This window comes from Pongo abelii, chromosome 2, assembly GCF_028885655.2.
Source record: "Pongo abelii isolate AG06213 chromosome 2, NHGRI_mPonAbe1-v2.0_pri, whole genome shotgun sequence".
NCBI lineage: Eukaryota > Metazoa > Chordata > Mammalia > Primates > Hominidae > Pongo > Pongo abelii.
Window position 1 is genome coordinate 41,370,047 of NC_085928.1, and position 22,785 is coordinate 41,392,831.

Sequence of the window (22,785 nt, forward strand, 5' to 3'; positions counted from 1 at the left end):
TACAGAAGCACTCTAAGAAACTTCTGTTCGTTGAGTGCATTCAACTCACAGACTTGAACGTTCCTTTTGAAAGAACTGTTTTGAAACACTCCTTTAGTAGAATTTGCAAGTGTTTATTGGGAGCGCTTTGAAGCTTAGCTGGAAAAGGAAATATCTTCACGTAAGAACTAGACAGAAGCATTCTCAGAAACTTCTTTGTGATGAGTGCATTCAACACACAGACTTGAACCCTCCTTTTGAAAGAGCAGCTATGAAGCTCTCTTTTTGTAGAATCTGCAAGTGGATACTTGGAGCGCTTTGAGGCCTAGGCTGGGAAAAGCAATATCTTCACCTAAAAACTAGACAGAAGCATTCTCAGAAACTTCTGTGTGATGAATGCATTCAACTCACAGACTTGAACGTTCCTTTTGATAGAACTGTTTTGAAACACTCCTTTTGTAGAATCTGCAAGTGTTTATTTGGAGCGCTTTGAGGACTATGTTGGAAAAGGAAAGACCTTCATATAAAAACTAGACAGAAGCATTCTCAGAAACTTCTTTGTGATGAGGGCACTCAACTCACAGACTTGAACCTTCCTTTTGAAAGAGCAGTTTGGAAACACTCTTTTTGTAGAATCTGCAGGTGGCTATTTGGAGCGCTTTGTGGCCTATGCTGGGAAATGAAATATCTTCACCTAAAAACTAGACAGAAGCATTCTCAGAAACTTCCGTGTGCTTTATGCATTCAACTCACATAGTGGACTCTTTCTTTTGATAGCGCACTTTTGAAACACTCCTTTTGTAGAATTTGCTAGTGGATGTTTGGAGCGATTTGAGGCCTATGCTGGCAAACGAAATTTCTACACATAAAAACTAGACAGACGCATTCTCAGAAACTTCTTGGTGATGAGTTCGTTCAGCTCACAGACTTGAACTTTCCTTTTGTAAGAGCAGTTTGGAAACACTCTTTTTGTAGAATCTGCAAGTGGATATTTGGAGCGCTTTCAGGCCTATGCTAGGAAATGAAATATCTTCACCTAAAAACTAGACAGAAGCATTCTGAGAAACTTCTTTGTGATGAGTTCATTCAACTCCCAGACTTGAACGTTCCTTTTGATAGAACAGTTTTGAAACACTAAGTTTGTAGAATCTGCAAGTGTTTATTCGGAGCACCTTGAGGCCTATGTTGGAAAAGGAAATATCTTCCCATCAAAACAAGAGGGAAGCATTCTCAGAAACTTCTTCGTGATGAGGGCATTCAACTCACGGAGTTGTACCTACCAGTTGATAGAGAAGTTTGGAAACACTCTTTTTGTAGACTCTGCAAGTGATTATTTGGAGCGGTTTGGGGCCTATGCTGGAAAAGGAAATATCTTCACATGAAAACTGGACAGAAGCATTCTCAGAAACTTCTTTGTGTTGAGTGCATTCAACTCACAGACTTGAACCTTCCTCTAGAAAGAGCAGTTTTGAAACATTCTTTTTGTAAAATCTGCAAGTGGTTATTTGGAGCACTTTGAGGCCTATGCTGTGAAATGGAATATCTTCACCTAAAAGCTAGAGAGAAGCATTCTCAGAAAGTTCTTCGCAATGCGTGCATTCAACTCACAGAGTTGAACGTGCCTTTAGATAGAGCAGTCTGGAAACACCCTTTCTGTAAAATCTGCAAGTGGATATCTGGAGCGATTTGAGGTCTATGCGAGGAAAAGGAAATATCTTCACATAAAAACTAGACAGCAGCATTCTCAGAAACCTCTTTGTGATGAGTGCATTCAACTCACAGACTTGAACCTTCCTTTTGATAGAGCAGTTTTGAAACACTCCTTTTGTAGAATCTGCAAGTGTTTATTTGGAGCGCTTTGAGGCCTAAGCTGGAAAAGGAAATATCTTCACGTAAGAACTAGACGGAAGCATTCTCAGAAACTTCTGTGTGATGAGTACATTCAACTCACAGAGTTGAACGTTCCTTTTGATCGACCAGTTTTGAAACACTGTTTTTGCAGAATCCGCAAGTGGATATTTGGAGCTCTTTGAGGCTTATGCTGGAAAAGGAAATATCTTCCTATACCAACTAGACAGAAGCATTTTCAGAAACTTCGATGTCATCAGGGGATTGAACTCACAGAGTTGAACATTCCTTTTCATGGAGCAGTTCTGCAGCACTCTTTTGTTGGAAACCGCAAGTGGATATTTGGTGCGATTGCGGCATCTAGTGGAAAAGGAAATACATGCAGATGAAAACTAGATAGAATCATTCTCAGAAACTTCTTTCTGATGAGTGCATTCAACTCACAGAGTTGAACCTTTCTTTTGATAGAAGAGATTTGAAACCCTCTTTTTGTAGAATCTGCAAGTGGCTATTTGGAGCGCTTTGAGGCCTATGCTAGAAAAGGAAATATCTTCACATAAAAACTAGAGAGAAGCATTCTCAGCAACTCCATTGTGATGAGTGCATTCTACTCATAGTGTTGAACCTTCCTTTTGATAGAACAGTTTTGAAACACTGTTTTTGTAGAATCGGCAAGTGGATATTTGGAGCGCTTTGAGGCCTATGCTGGAAAAGGAAATATCTTCACATGAAAACTATACAGAAGCACTCTAAGAAACTTCTGTTCGTTGAGTGCATTCAACTCACAGACTTGAACGTTCCTTTTGAAAGAACTGTTTTGAAACACTCCTTTAGTAGAATTTGCAAGTGTTTATTGGGAGCGCTTTGAAGCTTAGCTGGAAAAGGAAATATCTTCACGTAAGAACTAGACAGAAGCATTCTCAGAAACTTCTTTGTGATGAGTGCATTCAACACACAGACTTGAACCTTCCTTTTGAAAGAGCAGCTATGAAGCTCTCTTTTTGTAGAATCTGCAAGTGGATACTTGGAGCGCTTTGAGGCCTAGGCTGGGAAAAGCAATATCTTCACCTAAAAACTAGACAGAAGCATTCTCAGAAACTTCTGTGTGATGAATGCATTCAACTCACAGACTTGAACGTTCCTTTTGATAGAACTGTTTTGAAACACTCCTTTTGTAGAATCTGCAAGTGTTTATTTGGAGCGCTTTGAAGACTATGTTGGAAAAGGAAAGACCTTCATATAAAAACTAGACAGAAGCATTCTCAGAAACTTCTTTGTGATGAGGGCACTCAACTCACAGACTTGAACCTTCCTTTTAAAAGAGCAGTTTGGAAACACTCTTTTTGTAGAATCTGCAGGTGGCTACTTGGAGCGCTTTGAGGCCTATGCTGGGAAATGAAATATCTTCGCCTAAAAACTAGACAGAAGCATTCTCAGAAACTTCGGTGTGCTTTATGCATTCAACTCACATAGTGGACTCTTTCTTTTGATAGCGCACTTTTGAAACACTCCTTTTGTAGAATTTGCTAGTGGATGTTTGGAGCGATTTGAGGCCTATGCTGGCAAACGAAATTTCTACACATAAAAACTAGACAGACGCATTCTCAGAAACTTCTTGGTGATGAGTTCGTTCAGCTCACAGACTTGAACTTTCCTTTTGTAAGAGCAGTTTGGAAACACTCTTTTTGTAGAATCTGCAAGTGGATATTTGGAGCGCTTTCAGGCCTATGCTAGGAAATGAAATATCTTCACCTAAAAACTAGACAGAAGCATTCTGAGAAACTTCTTTGTGATGAGTTCATTCAACTCCCAGACTTGAACGTTCCTTTTGATAGAACAGTTTTGAAACACTAAGTTTGTAGAATCTGCAAGTGTTTATTCGGAGCACCTTGAGGCCTATGTTGGAAAAGGAAATATCTTCCCATCAAAACAAGAGGGAAGCATTCTCAGAAACTTCTTCGTGATGAGGGCATTCAACTCACGGAGTTGTACCTACCAGTTGATAGAGAAGTTTGGAAACACTCTTTTTGTAGACTCTGCAAGTGATTATTTGGAGCGGTTTGGGGCCTATGCTGGAAAAGGAAATATCTTCACATGAAAACTGGACAGAAGCATTCTCAGAAACTTCTTTGTGTTGAGTGCATTCAACTCACAGACTTGAACCTTCCTTTAGAAAGAGCAGTTTTGAAACATTCTTTTTGTAAAATCTGCAAGTGGTTATTTGGAGCACTTTGAGGCCTACGCTGTGAAATGGAATATCTTCACCTAAAAGCTAGAGAGAAGCATTCTCAGAAAGTTCTTCGCAATGCGTGCATTCAACTCACAGAGTTGAACGTGCCTTTAGATAGAGCAGTCTGGAAACACCCTTTCTGTAAAATCTGCAAGTGGATATCTGGAGCGATTTGAGGTCTATGCGAGGAAAAGGAAATATCTTCACATAAAAACTAGACAGCAGCATTCTCAGAAACCTCTTTGTGATGAGTGCATTCAACTCACAGACTTGAACCTTCCTTTTGATAGAGCAGTTTTGAAACACTCCTTTTGTAGAATCTGCAAGTGTTTATTTGGAGCGCTTTGAGGCCTAAGCTGGAAAAGGAAATATCTTCACGTAAGAACTAGACGGAAGCATTCTCAGAAACTTCTGTGTGATGAGTACATTCAACTCACAGAGTTGAACGTTCCTTTTGATCGACCAGTTTTGAAACACTGTTTTTGCAGAATCCGCAAGTGGATATTTGGAGCTCTTTGAGGCTTATGCTGGAAAAGGAAATATCTTCCTATACCAACTAGACAGAAGCATTTTCAGAAACTTCTATGTCATCAGGGGATTGAACTCACAGAGTTGAACATTCCTTTTCATGGAGCAGTTCTGCAGCACTCTTTTTGTGGAAACTGCAAGTGGATACTTGGTGCGATTGCGGCATCTAGTGGAAAAGGAAATACATGCAGATGAAAACTAGATAGAATCATTCTCAGAAACTTCTTTCTGATGAGTGCATTCAACTCACAGAGTTGAACCTTTCTTTTGATAGAAGAGATTCGAAACCCTCTTTTTGTAGAATCTGCAAGTGGCTATTTGGAGCGCTTTGAGGCCTATGCTAGAAAAGGAAATATCTTCACATAAAAACTAGAGAGAAGCATTCTCAGCAACTCCATTGTGATGAGTGCATTCTACTCATAGCGTTGAACCTTCCTTTTGGTAGAACAGTTTTGAAACACTGTTTTTGTAGAATCGGCAAGTGGATATTTGGAGCGCTTTGAGGCCTATGCTGGAAAAGGAAATATCTTCACATGAAAACTATACAGAAGCACTCTAAGAAACTTCTGTTCGTTGAGTGCATTCAACTCACAGACTTGAACGTTCCTTTTGAAAGAACTGTTTTGAAACACTCCTTTAGTAGAATTTGCAAGTGTTTATTTGGAGCGCTTTGAAGCTTAGCTGGAAAAGGAAATATCTTCACGTAAGAACTAGACAGAAGCATTCTCAGAAACTTCTTTGTGATGAGTGCATTCAACACACAGACTTGAACCTTCCTTTTGAAAGAGCAGCTATGAAGCTCTCTTTTTGTAGAATCTGCAAGTGGATACTTGGAGCGCTTTGAGGCCTAGGCTGGGAAAAGCAATATCTTCACCTAAAAACTAGACAGAAGCATTCTCAGAAACTTCTGTGTGGTGAATGCATTCAACTCACAGACTTGAACGTTCCTTTTGATAGAACTGTTTTGAAACACTCCTTTTGTAGAATCTGCAAGTGTTTATTTGGAGCGCTTTGAGGACTATGTTGGAAAAGGAAAGACCTTCATATAAAAACTAGACAGAAGCATTCTCAGAAACTTCTTTGTGATGAGGGCACTCAACTCACAGACTTGAACCTTCCTTTTGAAAGAGCAGTTTGGAAACACTCTTTTTGTAGAATCTGCAAGTGGCTATTTGGAGCGCTTTGTGGCCTATGCTGGGAAATGAAATATCTTCACCTAAAAACTAGACAGAAGCATTCTCAGAAACTTCCGTGTGCTTTATGCATTCAACTCACATAGTGGACTCTTTCTTTTGATAGCGCACTTTTGAAACACTCCTTTTGTAGAATTTGCTAGTGGATGTTTGGAGCGATTTGAGGCCTATGCTGGCAAACGAAATTTCTACACATAAAAACTAGACAGACGCATTCTCAGAAACTTCTTTGTGATGAGTTCGTTCAGCTCACAGACTTGAACTTTCCTTTTGTAAGAGCAGTTTGGAAACACTCTTTTTGTAGAATCTGCAAGTGGATATTTGGAGCGCTTTCAGGCCTATGCTGGGAAATGAAATATCTTCACCTAAAAACTAGACAGAAGCATTCTGAGAAACTTCTTTGTGATGAGTTCATTCAACTCCCAGACTTGAACGTTCCTTTTGATAGAACAGTTTTGAAACACTAAGTTTGTAGAATCTGCAAGTGTTTATTCGGAGCTCCTTGAGGCCTATGTTGGAAAAGGAAATATCTTCCCATCAAAACAAGAGGGAAGCATTCTCAGAAACTTCTTCGTGATGAGGGCATTCAACTCACGGAGTTGTACCTACCAGTTGATAGAGAAGTTTGGAAACACTCTTTTTGTAGACTCTGCAAGTGATTATTTGGAGCGGTTTGGGGCCTATGCTGGAAAAGGAAATATCTTCACATGAAAACTGGACGGAAGCATTCTCAGAAACTTCTTTGTGTTGAGTGCATTCAACTCACAGACTTGAACCTTCCTCTAGAAAGAGCAGTTTTGAAACATTCTTTTCGTAAAATCTGCAAGTGGTTATTTGGAGCACTTTGAGGCCTATGCTGTGAAATGGAATATCTTCACCTAAAAGCTAGAGAGAAGCATTCTCAGAAAGTTCTTCGCAATGCGTGCATTCAACTCACAGAGTTGAACGTGCCTTTAGATAGAGCAGTCTGGAAACACCCTTTCTGTAAAATCTGCAAGTGGATATCTGGAGCGATTTGAGGTCTATGCGAGGAAAAGGAAATATCTTCACATAAAAACTAGACAGCAGCATTCTCAGAAACCTCTTTGTGATGAGTGCATTCAACTCACAGACTTGAACCTTCCTTTTGATAGAGCAGTTTTGAAACACTCCTTTTGTAGAATCTGCAAGTGTTTATTTGGAGCGCTTTGAGGCCTAAGCTGGAAAAGGAAATATCTTCACGTAAGAACTAGACGGAAGCATTCTCAGAAACTTCTGTGTGATGAGTGCATTCAACTCACAGAGTTGAACGTTCCTTTTGATCGACCAGTTTTGAAACACTGTTTTTGCAGAATCCGCAAGTGGATATTTGGAGCTCTTTGAGGCTTATGCTGGAAAAGGAAATATCTTCCTATACCAACTAGACAGAAGCATTTTCAGAAACTTCTATGTCATCAGGGGATTGAACTCACAGAGTTGAACATTCCTTTTCATGGAGCAGTTCTGCAGCACTCTTTTTGTGGAAACTGCAAGTGGATATTTTTTGCGATTCCGGCATCTAGTGGAAAAGGAAATACATGCAGATGAAAACTAGATAGAATCATTCTCAGAAACTTCTTTCTGATGAGTGCATTCAACTCACAGAGTTGAACCTTTCTTTTGATAGAAGAGATTCGAAACCCTCTTTTTGTAGAATCTGCAAGTGGCTATTTGGAGCGCTTTGAGGCCTATGCTAGAAAAGGAAATATCTTCACATAAAAACTAGAGAGAAGCATTCTCAGCAACTCCATTGTGATGAGTGCATTCTACTCATAGCGTTGAACCTTCCTTTTGGTAGAACAGTTTTGAAACACTGTTTTTGTAGAATCGGCAAGTGGATATTTGGAGCGCTTTGAGGCCTATGCTGGAAAAGGAAATATCTTCACATGAAAACTATACAGAAGCACTCTAAGAAACTTCTGTTCGTTGAGTGCATTCAACTCACAGACTTGAACGTTCCTTTTGAAAGAACTGTTTTGAAACACTCCTTTAGTAGAATTTGCAAGTGTTTATTGGGAGCGCTTTGAAGCTTAGCTGGAAAAGGAAATATCTTCACGTAAGAACTAGACAGAAGCATTCTCAGAAACTTCTTTGTGATGAGTGCATTCAACACACAGACTTGAACCCTCCTTTTGAAAGAGCAGCTATGAAGCTCTCTTTTTGTAGAATCTGCAAGTGGATACTTGGAGCGCTTTGAGGCCTAGGCTGGGAAAAGCAATATCTTCACCTAAAAACTAGACAGAAGCATTCTCAGAAACTTCTGTGTGATGAATGCATTCAACTCACAGACTTGAACGTTCCTTTTGATAGAACTGTTTTGAAACACTCCTTTTGTAGAATCTGCAAGTGTTTATTTGGAGCGCTTTGAGGACTATGTTGGAAAAGGAAAGACCTTCATATAAAAACTAGACAGAAGCATTCTCAGAAACTTCTTTGTGATGAGGGCACTCAACTCACAGACTTGAACCTTCCTTTTGAAAGAGCAGTTTGGAAACACTCTTTTTGTAGAATCTGCAGGTGGCTATTTGGAGCGCTTTGTGGCCTATGCTGGGAAATGAAATATCTTCACCTAAAAACTAGACAGAAGCATTCTCAGAAACTTCCGTGTGCTTTATGCATTCAACTCACATAGTGGACTCTTTCTTTTGATAGCGCACTTTTGAAACACTCCTTTTGTAGAATTTGCTAGTGGATGTTTGGAGCGATTTGAGGCCTATGCTGGCAAACGAAATTTCTACACATAAAAACTAGACAGACGCATTCTCAGAAACTTCTTGGTGATGAGTTCGTTCAGCTCACAGACTTGAACTTTCCTTTTGTAAGAGCAGTTTGGAAACACTCTTTTTGTAGAATCTGCAAGTGGATATTTGGAGCGCTTTCAGGCCTATGCTAGGAAATGAAATATCTTCACCTAAAAACTAGACAGAAGCATTCTGAGAAACTTCTTTGTGATGAGTTCATTCAACTCCCAGACTTGAACGTTCCTTTTGATAGAACAGTTTTGAAACACTAAGTTTGTAGAATCTGCAAGTGTTTATTCGGAGCACCTTGAGGCCTATGTTGGAAAAGGAAATATCTTCCCATCAAAACAAGAGGGAAGCATTCTCAGAAACTTCTTCGTGATGAGGGCATCAGTGATGTACCTACCAGTTGATAGAGAAGTTTGGAAACACTCTTTTTGTAGACTCTGCAAGTGATTATTTGGAGCGGTTTGGGGCCTATGCTGGAAAAGGAAATATCTTCACATGAAAACTGGACAGAAGCATTCTCAGAAACTTCTTTGTGTTGAGTGCATTCAACTCACAGACTTGAACCTTCCTCTAGAAAGAGCAGTTTTGAAACATTCTTTTTGTAAAATCTGCAAGTGGTTATTTGGAGCACTTTGAGGCCTATGCTGTGAAATGGAATATCTTCACCTAAAAGCTAGAGAGAAGCATTCTCAGAAAGTTCTTCGCAATGCGTGCATTCAACTCACAGAGTTGAACGTGCCTTTAGATAGAGCAGTCTGGAAACACCCTTTCTGTAAAATCTGCAAGTGGATATCTGGAGCGATTTGAGGTCTATGCGAGGAAAAGGAAATATCTTCACATAAAAACTAGACAGCAGCATTCTCAGAAACCTCTTTGTGATGAGTGCATTCAACTCACAGACTTGAACCTTCCTTTTGATAGAGCAGTTTTGAAACACTCCTTTTGTAGAATCTGCAAGTGTTTATTTGGAGCGCTTTGAGGCCTAAGCTGGAAAAGGAAATATCTTCACGTAAGAACTAGACGGAAGCATTCTCAGAAACTTCTGTGTGATGAGTACATTCAACTCACAGAGTTGAACGTTCCTTTTGATCGACCAGTTTTGAAACACTGTTTTTGCAGAATCCGCAAGTGGATATTTGGAGCTCTTTGAGGCTTATGCTGGAAAAGGAAATATCTTCCTATACCAACTAGACAGAAGCATTTTCAGAAACTTCGATGTCATCAGGGGATTGAACTCACAGAGTTGAACATTCCTTTTCATGGAGCAGTTCTGCAGCACTCTTTTGTTGGAAACCGCAAGTGGATATTTGGTGCGATTGCGGCATCTAGTGGAAAAGGAAATACATGCAGATGAAAACTAGATAGAATCATTCTCAGAAACTTCTTTCTGATGAGTGCATTCAACTCACAGAGTTGAACCTTTCTTTTGATAGAAGAGATTTGAAACCCTCTTTTTGTAGAATCTGCAAGTGGCTATTTGGAGCGCTTTGAGGCCTATGCTAGAAAAGGAAATATCTTCACATAAAAACTAGAGAGAAGCATTCTCAGCAACTCCATTGTGATGAGTGCATTCTACTCATAGTGTTGAACCTTCCTTTTGATAGAACAGTTTTGAAACACTGTTTTTGTAGAATCGGCAAGTGGATATTTGGAGCGCTTTGAGGCCTATGCTGGAAAAGGAAATATCTTCACATGAAAACTATACAGAAGCACTCTAAGAAACTTCTGTTCGTTGAGTGCATTCAACTCACAGACTTGAACGTTCCTTTTGAAAGAACTGTTTTGAAACACTCCTTTAGTAGAATTTGCAAGTGTTTATTTGGAGCGCTTTGAAGCTTAGCTGGAAAAGGAAATATCTTCACGTAAGAACTAGACAGAAGCATTCTCAGAAACTTCTTTGTGATGAGTGCATTCAACACACAGACTTGAACCTTCCTTTTGAAAGAGCAGCTATGAAGCTCTCTTTTTGTAGAATCTGCAAGTGGATACTTGGAGCGCTTTGAGGCCTAGGCTGGGAAAAGCAATATCTTCACCTAAAAACTAGACAGAAGCATTCTCAGAAACTTCTGTGTGATGAATGCATTCAACTCACAGACTTGAACGTTCCTTTTGATAGAACTGTTTTGAAACACTCCTTTTGTAGAATCTGCAAGTGTTTATTTGGAGCGCTTTGAAGACTATGTTGGAAAAGGAAAGACCTTCATATAAAAACTAGACAGAAGCATTCTCAGAAACTTCTTTGTGATGAGGGCACTCAACTCACAGACTTGAACCTTCCTTTTAAAAGAGCAGTTTGGAAACACTCTTTTTGTAGAATCTGCAGGTGGCTACTTGGAGCGCTTTGAGGCCTATGCTGGGAAATGAAATATCTTCGCCTAAAAACTAGACAGAAGCATTCTCAGAAACTTCGGTGTGCTTTATGCATTCAACTCACATAGTGGACTCTTTCTTTTGATAGCGCACTTTTGAAACACTCCTTTTGTAGAATTTGCTAGTGGATGTTTGGAGCGATTTGAGGCCTATGCTGGCAAACGAAATTTCTACACATAAAAACTAGACAGACGCATTCTCAGAAACTTCTTGGTGATGAGTTCGTTCAGCTCACAGACTTGAACTTTCCTTTTGTAAGAGCAGTTTGGAAACACTCTTTTTGTAGAATCTGCAAGTGGATATTTGGAGCGCTTTCAGGCCTATGCTAGGAAATGAAATATCTTCACCTAAAAACTAGACAGAAGCATTCTGAGAAACTTCTTTGTGATGAGTTCATTCAACTCCCAGACTTGAACGTTCCTTTTGATAGAACAGTTTTGAAACACTAAGTTTGTAGAATCTGCAAGTGTTTATTCGGAGCACCTTGAGGCCTATGTTGGAAAAGGAAATATCTTCCCATCAAAACAAGAGGGAAGCATTCTCAGAAACTTCTTCGTGATGAGGGCATTCAACTCACGGAGTTGTACCTACCAGTTGATAGAGAAGTTTGGAAACACTCTTTTTGTAGACTCTGCAAGTGATTATTTGGAGCGGTTTGGGGCCTATGCTGGAAAAGGAAATATCTTCACATGAAAACTGGACAGAAGCATTCTCAGAAACTTCTTTGTGTTGAGTGCATTCAACTCACAGACTTGAACCTTCCTTTAGAAAGAGCAGTTTTGAAACATTCTTTTTGTAAAATCTGCAAGTGGTTATTTGGAGCACTTTGAGGCCTACGCTGTGAAATGGAATATCTTCACCTAAAAGCTAGAGAGAAGCATTCTCAGAAAGTTCTTCGCAATGCGTGCATTCAACTCACAGAGTTGAACGTGCCTTTAGATAGAGCAGTCTGGAAACACCCTTTCTGTAAAATCTGCAAGTGGATATCTGGAGCGATTTGAGGTCTATGCGAGGAAAAGGAAATATCTTCACATAAAAACTAGACAGCAGCATTCTCAGAAACCTCTTTGTGATGAGTGCATTCAACTCACAGACTTGAACCTTCCTTTTGATAGAGCAGTTTTGAAACACTCCTTTTGTAGAATCTGCAAGTGTTTATTTGGAGCGCTTTGAGGCCTAAGCTGGAAAAGGAAATATCTTCACGTAAGAACTAGACGGAAGCATTCTCAGAAACTTCTGTGTGATGAGTACATTCAACTCACAGAGTTGAACGTTCCTTTTGATCGACCAGTTTTGAAACACTGTTTTTGCAGAATCCGCAAGTGGATATTTGGAGCTCTTTGAGGCTTATGCTGGAAAAGGAAATATCTTCCTATACCAACTAGACAGAAGCATTTTCAGAAACTTCTATGTCATCAGGGGATTGAACTCACAGAGTTGAACATTCCTTTTCATGGAGCAGTTCTGCAGCACTCTTTTTGTGGAAACTGCAAGTGGATACTTGGTGCGATTGCGGCATCTAGTGGAAAAGGAAATACATGCAGATGAAAACTAGATAGAATCATTCTCAGAAACTTCTTTCTGATGAGTGCATTCAACTCACAGAGTTGAACCTTTCTTTTGATAGAAGAGATTCGAAACCCTCTTTTTGTAGAATCTGCAAGTGGCTATTTGGAGCGCTTTGAGGCCTATGCTAGAAAAGGAAATATCTTCACATAAAAACTAGAGAGAAGCATTCTCAGCAACTCCATTGTGATGAGTGCATTCTACTCATAGCGTTGAACCTTCCTTTTGGTAGAACAGTTTTGAAACACTGTTTTTGTAGAATCGGCAAGTGGATATTTGGAGCGCTTTGAGGCCTATGCTGGAAAAGGAAATATCTTCACATGAAAACTATACAGAAGCACTCTAAGAAACTTCTGTTCGTTGAGTGCATTCAACTCACAGACTTGAACGTTCCTTTTGAAAGAACTGTTTTGAAACACTCCTTTAGTAGAATTTGCAAGTGTTTATTTGGAGCGCTTTGAAGCTTAGCTGGAAAAGGAAATATCTTCACGTAAGAACTAGACAGAAGCATTCTCAGAAACTTCTTTGTGATGAGTGCATTCAACACACAGACTTGAACCTTCCTTTTGAAAGAGCAGCTATGAAGCTCTCTTTTTGTAGAATCTGCAAGTGGATACTTGGAGCACTTTGAGGCCTAGGCTGGGAAAAGCAATATCTTCACCTAAAAACTAGACAGAAGCATTCTCAGAAACTTCTGTGTGGTGAATGCATTCAACTCACAGACTTGAACGTTCCTTTTGATAGAACTGTTTTGAAACACTCCTTTTGTAGAATCTGCAAGTGTTTATTTGGAGCGCTTTGAGGACTATGTTGGAAAAGGAAAGACCTTCATATAAAAACTAGACAGAAGCATTCTCAGAAACTTCTTTGTGATGAGGGCACTCAACTCACAGACTTGAACCTTCCTTTTGAAAGAGCAGTTTGGAAACACTCTTTTTGTAGAATCTGCAAGTGGCTATTTGGAGCGCTTTGTGGCCTATGCTTTGAAATGAAATATCTTCACCTAAAAACTAGACAGAAGCATTCTCAGAAACTTCCGTGTGCTTTATGCATTCAACTCACATAGTGGACTCTTTCTTTTGATAGCGCACTTTTGAAACACTCCTTTTGTAGAATTTGCTAGTGGATGTTTGGAGCGATTTGAGGCCTATGCTGGCAAACGAAATTTCTACACATAAAAACTAGACAGACGCATTCTCAGGAACTTCTTTGTGATGAGTTCGTTCAGCTCACAGACTTGAACTTTCCTTTTGTAAGAACAGTTTGGAAACACTCTTTTTGTAGAATCTGCAAGTGGATATTTGGAGCGCTTTCAGGCCTATGCTGGGAAATGAAATATCTTCACCTAAAAACTAGACAGAAGCATTCTGAGAAACTTCTTTGTGATGAGTTCATTCAACTCCCAGACTTGAACGTTCCTTTTGATAGAACAGTTTTGAAACACTAAGTTTGTAGAATCTGCAAGTGTTTATTCGGAGCACCTTGAGGCCTATGTTGGAAAAGGAAATATCTTCCCATCAAAACAAGAGGGAAGCATTCTCAGAAACTTCTTCGTGATGAGGGCATTCAACTCACGGAGTTGTACCTACCAGTTGATAGAGAAGTTTGGAAACACTCTTTTTGTAGACTCTGCAAGTGATTACTTGGAGCGGTTTGGGGCCTATGCTGGAAAAGGAAATATCTTCACATGAAAACTGGACAGAAGCATTCTCAGAAACTTCTTTGTGTTGAGTGCATTCAACTCACAGACTTGAACCTTCCTCTAGAAAGAGCAGTTTTGAAACATTCTTTTTGTAAAATCTGCAAGTGGTTATTTGGAGCACTTTGAGGCCTATGCTGTGAAATGGAATATCTTCACCTAAAAGCTAGAGAGAAGCATTGTCAGAAAGTTCTTCGCAATGCGTGCATTCAACTCACAGAGTTGAACGTGCCTTTAGATAGAGCAGTCTGGAAACACCCTTTCTGTAAAATCTGCAAGTGGATATCTGGAGCGATTTGAGGTCTATGCGAGGAAAAGGAAATATCTTCACATAAAAACTAGACAGCAGCATTCTCAGAAACCTCTTTGTGATGAGTGCATTCAACTCACAGACTTGAACCTTCCTTTTGATAGAGCAGTTTTGAAACACTCCTTTTGTAGAATCTGCAAGTGTTTATTTGGAGCGCTTTGAGGCCTAAGCTGGAAAAGGAAATATCTTCACGTAAGAACTAGACGGAAGCATTCTCAGAAACTTCTGTGTGATGAGTGCATTCAACTCACAGAGTTGAACGTTCCTTTTGATCGACCAGTTTTGAAACACTGTTTTTGCAGAATCCGCAAGTGGATATTTGGAGCTCTTTGAGGCTTATGCTGGAAAAGGAAATATCTTCCTATACCAACTAGACAGAAGCATTTTCAGAAACTTCTATGTCATCAGGGGATTGAACTCACAGAGTTGAACATTCCTTTTCATGGAGCAGTTCTGCAGCACTCTTTTTGTGGAAACCGCAAGTGGATATTTGGTGCGATTGCGGCATCTAGTGGAAAAGGAAATACATGCAGATGAAAACTAGATAGAATCATTCTCAGAAACTTCTTTCTGATGAGTGCATTCAACTCACAGAGTTGAACCTTTCTTTTGATAGAAGAGATTTGAAACCCTCTTTTTGTAGAATCTGCAAGTGGCTATTTGGAGCGCTTTGAGGCCTATGCTAGAAAAGGAAATATCTTCACATAAAAACTAGAGAGAAGCATTCTCAGCAACTCCATTGTGATGAGTGCATTCTACTCATAGCGTTGAACCTTCCTTTTGATAGAACAGTTTTGAAACACTGTTTTTGTAGAATCGGCAAGTGGATATTTGGAGCGCTTTGAGGCCTATGCTGGAAAAGGAAATATCTTCACATGAAAACTATACAGAAGCACTCTAAGAAACTTCTGTTCGTTGAGTGCATTCAACTCACAGACTTGAACGTTCCTTTTGAAAGAACTGTTTTGAAACACTCCTTTAGTAGAATTTGCAAGTGTTTATTTGGAGCGCTTTGAAGCTTAGCTGGAAAAGGAAATATCTTCACGTAAGAACTAGACAGAAGCATTCTCAGAAACTTCTTTGTGATGAGTGCATTCAACACACAGACTTGAACCTTCCTTTTGAAAGAGCAGCTATGAAGCTCTCTTTTTGTAGAATCTGCAAGTGGATACTTGGAGCGCTTTGAGGCCTAGGCTGGGAAAAGCAATATCTTCACCTAAAAACTAGACAGAAGCATTCTCAGAAACTTCTGTGTGATGAATGCATTCAACTCACAGACTTGAACGTTCCTTTTGATAGAACTGTTTTGAAACACTCCTTTTGTAGAATCTGCAAGTGTTTATTTGGAGCGCTTTGAGGACTATGTTGGAACAGGAAAGACCTTCATATAAAAACTAGACAGAAGCATTCTCAGAAACTTCTTTGTGATGAGGGCACTCAACTCACAGACTTGAACCTTCCTTTTGAAAGAGCAGTTTGGAAACACTCTTTTTGTAGAATCTGCAAGTGGCTATTTGGAGCGCTTTGTGGCCTATGCTGGGAAATGAAATATCTTCACCTAAAAACTAGACAGAAGCATTCTCAGAAACTTCCGTGTGCTTTATGCATTCAACTCACATAGTGGACTCTTTCTTTTGATAGCGCACTTTTGAAACACTCCTTTTGTAGAATTTGCTAGTGGATGTTTGGAGCGATTTGAGGCCTATGCTGGCAAACGAAATTTCTACACATAAAAACTAGACAGACGCATTCTCAGAAACTTCTTTGTGATGAGTTCGTTCAGCTCACAGACTTGAACTTTCCTTTTGTAAGAGCAGTTTGGAAACACTCTTTTTGTAGAATCTGCAAGTGGATATTTGGAGCGCTTTCAGGCCTATGCTGGGAAATGAAATATCTTCACCTAAAAACTAGACAGAAGCATTCTGAGAAACTTCTTTGTGATGAGTTCATTCAACTCCCAGACTTGAACGTTCCTTTTGATAGAACAGTTTTGAAACACTAAGTTTGTAGAATCTGCAAGTGTTTATTCGGAGCTCCTTGAGGCCTATGTTGGAAAAGGAAATATCTTCCCATCAAAACAAGAGGGAAGCATTCTCAGAAACTTCTTCGTGATGAGGGCATTCAACTCACGGAGTTGTACCTACCAGTTGATAGAGAAGTTTGGAAACACTCTTTTTGTAGACTCTGCAAGTGATTATTTGGAGCGGTTTGGGGCCTATGCTGGAAAAGGAAATATCTTCACATGAAAACTGGACGGAAGCATTCTCAGAAACTTCTTTGTGTTGAGTGCATTCAACTCACAGACTTGAACCTTCCTCTAGAAAGAGCAGTTTTGAAACATTCTTTTCGTAAAATCTGCAAGTGGTTATTTGGAGCACTTTGAGGCCTATGCTGTGAAATGGAATATCTTCACCTAAAAGCTAGAGAGAAGCATTCTCAGAAAGTTCTTCGCAATGCGTGCATTCAACTCACAGAGTTGAACGTGCCTTTAGATAGAGCAGTCTGGAAACACCCTTTCTGTAAAATCTGCAAGTGGATATCTGGAGCGATTTGAGGTCTATGCGAGGAAAAGGAAATATCTTCACATAAAAACTAGACAGCAGCATTCTCAGAAACCTCTTTGTGATGAGTGCATTCAACTCACAGACTTGAACCTTCCTTTTGATAGAGCAGTTTTGAAACACTCCTTTTGTAGAATCTGCAAGTGTTTATTTGGAGCGCTTTGAGGCCTAAGCTGGAAAAGGAAATATCTTCACGTAAGAACTAGACGGAAGCATTCTCAGAAACTTCTGTGTGATGAGTGCATTCAACTCACAGAGTTGAACGTTCCTTTTGATCGACCAGTTTTGAAACACTGTTTTTGCAGAATCCGCAAGTGGATATTTGGAGCTCTTTGAGGCTTATGCTGGAAAAGGAAATATCTTCCTATACCAACTAGACAGAAGCATTTTCAGAAACTTCTATGTCATCAGGGGATTGAACTCACAGAGTTGAACATTCCTTTTCATGGAGCAGTTCTGCAGCACTCTTTTTGTGGAAACTGCAAGTGGATATTTTTTGCGATTCCGGCATCTAGTGGAAAAGGAAATACATGCAGATGAAAACTAGATAGAATCATTCTCAGAAACTTCTTTCTGATGAGTGCATTCAACTCACAGAGTTGAACCTTTCTTTTGATAGAAGAGATTCGAAACCCTCTTTTTGTAGAATCTGCAAGTGGCTATTTGGAGCGCTTTGAGGCCTATGCTAGAAAAGGAAATATCTTCACATAAAAACTAGAGAGAAGCATTCTCAGCAACTCCATTGTGATGAGTGCATTCTACTCATAGCGTTGAACCTTCCTTTTGGTAGAACAGTTTTGAAACACTGTTTTTGTAGAATCGGCAAGTGGATATTTGGAGCGCTTTGAGGCCTATGCTGGAAAAGGAAATATCTTCACATGAAAACTATACAGAAGCACTCTAAGAAACTTCTGTTCGTTGAGTGCATTCAACTCACAGACTTGAACGTTCCTTTTGAAAGAACTGTTTTGAAACACTCCTTTAGTAGAATTTGCAAGTGTTTATTGGGAGCGCTTTGAAGCTTAGCTGGAAAAGGAAATATCTTCACGTAAGAACTAGACAGAAGCATTCTCAGAAACTTCTTTGTGATGAGTGCATTCAACACACAGACTTGAACCCTCCTTTTGAAAGAGCAGCTATGAAGCTCTCTTTTTGTAGAATCTGCAAGTGGATACTTGGAGCGCTTTGAGGCCTAGGCTGGGAAAAGCAATATCTTCACCTAAAAACTAGACAGAAGCATTCTCAGAAACTTCTGTGTGATGAATGCATTCAACTCACAGACTTGAACGTTCCTTTTGATAGAACTGTTTTGAAACACTCCTTTTGTAGAATCTGCAAGTGTTTATTTGGAGCGCTTTGAGGACTATGTTGGAAAAGGAAAGACCTTCATATAAAAACTAGACAGAAGCATTCTCAGAAACTTCTTTGTGATGAGGGCACTCAACTCACAGACTTGAACCTTCCTTTTGAAAGAGCAGTTTGGAAACACTCTTTTTGTAGAATCTGCAGGTGGCTATTTGGAGCGCTTTGTGGCCTATGCTGGGAAATGAAATATCTTCACCTAAAAACTAGACAGAAGCATTCTCAGAAACTTCCGTGTGCTTTATGCATTCAACTCACATAGTGGACTCTTTCTTTTGATAGCGCACTTTTGAAACACTCCTTTTGTAGAATTTGCTAGTGGATGTTTGGAGCGATTTGAGGCCTATGCTGGCAAACGAAATTTCTACACATAAAAACTAGACAGACGCATTCTCAGAAACTTCTTGGTGATGAGTTCGTTCAGCTCACAGACTTGAACTTTCCTTTTGTAAGAGCAGTTTGGAAACACTCTTTTTGTAGAATCTGCAAGTGGATATTTGGAGCGCTTTCAGGCCTATGCTAGGAAATGAAATATCTTCACCTAAAAACTAGACAGAAGCATTCTGAGAAACTTTTTGTGATGAGTTCATTCAACTCCCAGACTTGAACGTTCCTTTTGATAGAACAGTTTTGAAACACTAAGTTTGTAGAATCTGCAAGTGTTTATTCGGAGCACCTTGAGGCCTATGTTGGAAAAGGAAATATCTTCCCATCAAAACAAGAGGGAAGCATTCTCAGAAACTTCTTCGTGATGAGGGCATTCAACTCACGGAGTTGTACCTACCAGTTGATAGAGAAGTTTGGAAACACTCTTTTTGTAGACTCTGCAAGTGATTATTTGGAGCGGTTTGGGGCCTATGCTGGAAAAGGAAATATCTTCACATGAAAACTGGACAGAAGCATTCTCAGAAACTTCTTTGTGTTGAGTGCATTCAACTCACAGACTTGAACCTTCCTCTAGAAAGAGCAGTTTTGAAACATTCTTTTTGTAAAATCTGCAAGTGGTTATTTGGAGCACTTTGAGGCCTATGCTGTGAAATGGAATATCTTCACCTAAAAGCTAGAGAGAAGCATTGTCAGAAAGTTCTTCGCAATGCGTGCATTCAACTCACAGAGTTGAACGTGCCTTTAGATAGAGCAGTCTGGAAACACCCTTTCTGTAAAATCTGCAAGTGGATATCTGGAGCGATTTGAGGTCTATGCGAGGAAAAGGAAATATCTTCACATAAAAACTAGACAGCAGCATTCTCAGAAACCTCTTTGTGATGAGTGCATTCAACTCACAGACTTGAACCTTCCTTTTGATAGAGCAGTTTTGAAACACTCCTTTTGTAGAATCTGCAAGTGTTTATTTGGAGCGCTTTGAGGCCTAAGCTGGAAAAGGAAATATCTTCACGTAAGAACTAGACGGAAGCATTCTCAGAAACTTCTGTGTGATGAGTACATTCAACTCACAGAGTTGAACGTTCCTTTTGATCGACCAGTTTTGAAACACTGTTTTTGCAGAATCCGCAAGTGGATATTTGGAGCTCTTTGAGGCTTATGCTGGAAAAGGAAATATCTTCCTATACCAACTAGACAGAAGCATTTTCAGAAACTTCGATGTCATCAGGGGATTGAACTCACAGAGTTGAACATTCCTTTTCATGGAGCAGTTCTGCAGCACTCTTTTGTTGGAAACCGCAAGTGGATATTTGGTGCGATTGCGGCATCTAGTGGAAAAGGAAATACATGCAGATGAAAACTAGATAGAATCATTCTCAGAAACTTCTTTCTGATGAGTGCATTCAACTCACAGAGTTGAACCTTTCTTTTGATAGAAGAGATTTGAAACCCTCTTTTTGTAGAATCTGCAAGTGGCTATTTGGAGCGCTTTGAGGCCTATGCTAGAAAAGGAAATATCTTCACATAAAAACTAGAGAGAAGCATTCTCAGCAACTCCATTGTGATGAGTGCATTCTACTCATAGTGTTGAACCTTCCTTTTGATAGAACAGTTTTGAAACACTGTTTTTGTAGAATCGGCAAGTGGATATTTGGAGCGCTTTGAGGCCTATGCTGGAAAAGGAAATATCTTCACATGAAAACTATACAGAAGCACTCTAAGAAACTTCTGTTCGTTGAGTGCATTCAACTCACAGACTTGAACGTTCCTTTTGAAAGAACTGTTTTGAAACACTCCTTTAGTAGAATTTGCAAGTGTTTATTGGGAGCGCTTTGAAGCTTAGCTGGAAAAGGAAATATCTTCACGTAAGAACTAGACAGAAGCATTCTCAGAAACTTCTTTGTGATGAGTGCATTCAACACACAGACTTGAACCTTCCTTTTGAAAGAGCAGCTATGAAGCTCTCTTTTTGTAGAATCTGCAAGTGGATACTTGGAGCGCTTTGAGGCCTAGGCTGGGAAAAGCAATATCTTCACCTAAAAACTAGACAGAAGCATTCTCAGAAACTTCTGTGTGATGAATGCATTCAACTCACAGACTTGAACGTTCCTTTTGATAGAACTGTTTTGAAACACTCCTTTTGTAGAATCTGCAAGTGTTTATTTGGAGCGCTTTGAAGACTATGTTGGAAAAGGAAAGACCTTCATATAAAAACTAGACAGAAGCATTCTCAGAAACTTCTTTGTGATGAGGGCACTCAACTCACAGACTTGAACCTTCCTTTTAAAAGAGCAGTTTGGAAACACTCTTTTTGTAGAATCTGCAGGTGGCTACTTGGAGCGCTTTGAGGCCTATGCTGGGAAATGAAATATCTTCGCCTAAAAACTAGACAGAAGCATTCTCAGAAACTTCGGTGTGCTTTATGCATTCAACTCACATAGTGGACTCTTTCTTTTGATAGCGCACTTTTGAAACACTCCTTTTGTAGAATTTGCTAGTGGATGTTTGGAGCGATTTGAGGCCTATGCTGGCAAACGAAATTTCTACACATAAAAACTAGACAGACGCATTCTCAGAAACTTCTTGGTGATGAGTTCGTTCAGCTCACAGACTTGAACTTTCCTTTTGTAAGAGCAGTTTGGAAACACTCTTTTTGTAGAATCTGCAAGTGGATATTTGGAGCGCTTTCAGGCCTATGCTAGGAAATGAAATATCTTCACCTAAAAACTAGACAGAAGCATTCTGAGAAACTTCTTTGTGTTGAGTTCATTCAACTCCCAGACTTGAACGTTCCTTTTGATAGAACAGTTTTGAAACACTAAGTTTGTAGAATCTGCAAGTGTTTATTCGGAGCACCTTGAGGCCTATGTTGGAAAAGGAAATATCTTCCCATCAAAACAAGAGGGAAGCATTCTCAGAAACTTCTTCGTGATGAGGGCATTCAACTCACGGAGTTGTACCTACCAGTTGATAGAGAAGTTTGGAAACACTCTTTTTGTAGACTCTGAAAGTGATTATTTGGAGCGGTTTGGGGCCTATGCTGGAAAAGGAAATATCTTCACATGAAAACTGGACAGAAGCATTCTCAGAAACTTCTTTGTGTTGAGTGCATTCAACTCACAGACTTGAACCTTCCTTTAGAAAGAGCAGTTTTGAAACATTCTTTTTGTAAAATCTGCAAGTGGTTATTTGGAGCACTTTGAGGCCTACGCTGTGAAATGGAATATCTTCACCTAAAAGCTAGAGAGAAGCATTCTCAGAAAGTTCTTCGCAATGCGTGCATTCAACTCACAGAGTTGAACGTGCCTTTAGATAGAGCAGTCTGGAAACACCCTTTCTGTAAAATCTGCAAGTGGATATCTGGAGCGATTTGAGGTCTATGCGAGGAAAAGGAAATATCTTCACATAAAAACTAGACAGCAGCATTCTCAGAAACCTCTTTGTGATGAGTGCATTCAACTCACAGACTTGAACCTTCCTTTTGATAGAGCAGTTTTGAAACACTCCTTTTGTAGAATCTGCAAGTGTTTATTTGGAGCGCTTTGAGGCCTAAGCTGGAAAAGGAAATATCTTCACGTAAGAACTAGACGGAAGCATTCTCAGAAACTTCTGTGTGATGAGTACATTCAACTCACAGAGTTGAACGTTCCTTTTGATCGACCAGTTTTGAAACACTGTTTTTGCAGAATCCGCAAGTGGATATTTGGAGCTCTTTGAGGCTTATGCTGGAAAAGGAAATATCTTCCTATACCAACTAGACAGAAGCATTTTCAGAAACTTCTATGTCATCAGGGGATTGAACTCACAGAGTTGAACATTCCTTTTCATGGAGCAGTTCTGCAGCACTCTTTTTGTGGAAACTGCAAGTGGATACTTGGTGCGATTGCGGCATCTAGTGGAAAAGGAAATACATGCAGATGAAAACTAGATAGAATCATTCTCAGAAACTTCTTTCTGATGAGTGCATTCAACTCACAGAGTTGAACC